Source organism: Bombus affinis, unplaced genomic scaffold, assembly GCF_024516045.1.
Source record: "Bombus affinis isolate iyBomAffi1 unplaced genomic scaffold, iyBomAffi1.2 ctg00000280.1, whole genome shotgun sequence".
NCBI classification, from domain to species: domain Eukaryota; kingdom Metazoa; phylum Arthropoda; class Insecta; order Hymenoptera; family Apidae; genus Bombus; species Bombus affinis.
In genome coordinates this window covers 115,001-116,074 of record NW_026108968.1, presented here as the reverse complement: position 1 = coordinate 116,074, position 1,074 = coordinate 115,001, and the positions used below count along the sequence as shown (strand labels likewise).

At 55.9% G+C, this 1,074-nt stretch overlaps 1 pseudogene; it reads right to left on the bottom strand.

The window, feature by feature from the left end:
* Positions 1–869: 869 nt before the first annotated feature.
* LOC126927854 (large subunit ribosomal RNA) overlaps positions 870–1,074 on the bottom strand; it is a 2,909-nt pseudogene continuing 2,704 nt past the window's right edge.

The following is a 1,074-nucleotide window of genomic DNA, read 5'->3' as shown; positions in this document are numbered from 1 at the left end:
TTGCTTTAAATTAATTTTTACGCCCGAACTTTTTAATTTGCCCGGTTTTTTCGTTTATAGACTGCGGAGCGACGTGCACGCGTCCGTCCCACTTGCCGCCATCTTGGAAAACTAGTAGATAGGGACATACATACATATATACATATATGCAATTTTTGGTAACGGGTACTTTCCCAGACTTTTTGTCCATACAGTAACCCGGGTCCCCTGGACCAATTGGGGTTGGGTAAACGCCCAACCATCGCGCAAGGCACACAGTGCCCTGCTTCCTGGATTAGCTAGGCCTGCAGGGGCTGTCGCTCGTCTCAGGTCGAACGGGGCCCTTTCTAAGCCCTACCGTCTACCGGGACGGTACCGGAGCAGTTGGGACGCTGCTCACACGCCGTAGACCATTCGGTGTAGGACGAACACCTTAACTCGGCCCTCTTGCCAGCATCTTGGCCATCAACCACTGCCACCACGAGTCCATACCCATTTTTGGCCGAGCAGAGGGGTCGCTACTCCCTCCGGGCTATAACTCGACCCGCCCGTGGTACCAGCCTAAGTCGCTGGTGGGACTATCGTGTGGATGTACGGCCACGTCACTACCGGCCCGGCGTCCTGCTAACCGAGCTCGGCAGACCCAGATGGGACTCACGTAAGCGGGGCTTACAGGGCGCCTACAAACCCTGAACTTTCCCCGACGGTCCCACCCTTGGCATCAGGATCGTGGGTGCGCTACTACCCAAGGCCCCTTGGAGAGAGTGAGGCTGCCTCTCTCCGCCGGCAACCTTCCTTGCGGTGTACATAGGGACTCACGTAACGGGACGCTTGTCCCGACGGTCCCCCTGGCTGCGGGAACGTGGGTTTGCCAGCCCCCATAGGCTCGCAAAGCGAGCCCTCCCTGCGGGAAGTAGATAGGGACAGAGGGAATCTCGTTAATCCATTCATGCGCGTCACTAATTAGATGACGAGGCATTTGGCTACCTTAAGAGAGTCATAGTTACTCCCGCCGTTTACCCGCGCTTTTTTGAATTTCTTCACGTTGACATTCAGAGCACTGGGCAGAAATCACATTGCGTCAACACCCTAGGG